The following is a 1,694-nucleotide window of genomic DNA, read 5'->3' as shown; positions in this document are numbered from 1 at the left end:
TTGCCTTGTAGTGTTATAAAACATGTTCTGCTGTTTGAGAAGCATCTTTTGTGAGTTTTCAAATGTTTGATTTTTCAACATATTTTCTTTTTGTTAAGAATTAGAAGCGCACACGTACATCCTCTATCATTTTCATGGAAATGGACTTAGCCCCGGTGCTCGAAAACTAAATGAAATATTTCAGTTTGGGCATGTGCTTATCAATGATGTAGATTATTATCAATGATGTAAAGAGGACAGAGAACAGATTTCCCTTCTCAATCCCTACTCTAAATATGAAAATCATTTTCTTCTTCTTGCTTACTTTCTCTCCTTTCTCGACATCCATGTCATTACCATCCCCCTTTCTCCTCAGTCGTACCCAATGCACCTTCTAATATAAGCTCATGAATATTTCATTTAGTTTTGACACACTTCCCATCTTTCTTACTTTCGTTTCTTTTCTCATCTTCCTCTTCCTCTTCCTATGCCTCCTTTTCCTCATTCCGTTTAACTATTTCAAAGTTCCCCTCCCAATCAGTCTTTGCTTGAAAAATCAGCAACGCATTGAATCCACTAACTTTAAGTGGAAATTCGAGGCCGCAACCCTGTCCACTGCCTAGGAATCTCCACAACACCATTTAGTGCTCCCATCACATTCTCCATTATCTCCTCTCTCGCCATCCAAATCACCCCGACCTTAACCACACCACCTGGATTCATATAAAGTATCATTGTTTTGCAGACATTCTGAATTTTGATCCTTCCAATTCCTATGTTTCAAATCAACTGCCACAATGTTCCTATTCGTCTTGAAAATTTCTTTCTACGGAAACAGCCGTTTTATCCACAAAAGACGCATCATAAGTGTCTCATAACTTCTGCTTTGCTTCAAGAAGTCCATTATTAGACTTCAGTTTTTGAATCTGAAGCACTTCACTGGGATGTTTTCAGCTGTTATATTCAATTAGGGTTCTGTTGGAGTTTGCTTGAAGGCTAAGGTAAGGTACACGAAAACATCTTTCTTTACTTGTTGCAAAGGGTTTTGGATGTTCTTTGTTTTGGAGTTTCTTGATCTTGGAAAGATACTAATGGATTTTCTCAGAGAAGCAAGGATCGTCAACAAGGGTGTTCTAGTGTGCTGTAGATTCTTATCCATGACTTGTATCATTAGATGATGTCATATGAATTGCTAGAAATATGTAAAGTGTATGGCTAACCCAATAATGAAAGTTTCGTAAGGAACTGAGGCAGGCTACCATAAGGCAAAGATACAGAGACGCTCTGTTTTTATTTGATGAACAGACTTTTTTTGGCTCTAAGTTTGGTCTTGTTTCAATTCAGGAAATCCCACTTATAGTTCAGCATAATCGCGTAAACTCTTGAAAACTGTTGAAAATTACAAAATGTTTTGATGCCAAGGCACGTTGGCCTTCCAGGTACAAAATTAACCTGAACCTTGAGAGAAAATTATGCCTACAATTCTACAACAGAGTTTTTGAGCAGAAGCAGCATTCCTTTTCACAGGACTGGGAAGTACACCACAGATAGAGGGACGATCCATTAAAGAGTTTTTGAACTTTTAACATGAGGTTTTTTAGATTCAAATCCTGGAAAAGGTCGGGTGGGTAGAGATTTGAGATTAGAGGATGGCTATCTCCTATTATATGGATTAAATCTTATTGAACCTCTAGCATATTTATTGTACAAACCAA

Source organism: Populus alba, chromosome 10 (assembly GCF_005239225.2).
Source record: "Populus alba chromosome 10, ASM523922v2, whole genome shotgun sequence".
NCBI lineage: Eukaryota > Viridiplantae > Streptophyta > Magnoliopsida > Malpighiales > Salicaceae > Populus > Populus alba.
Note: the sequence above shows the minus strand (reverse complement) of the source record.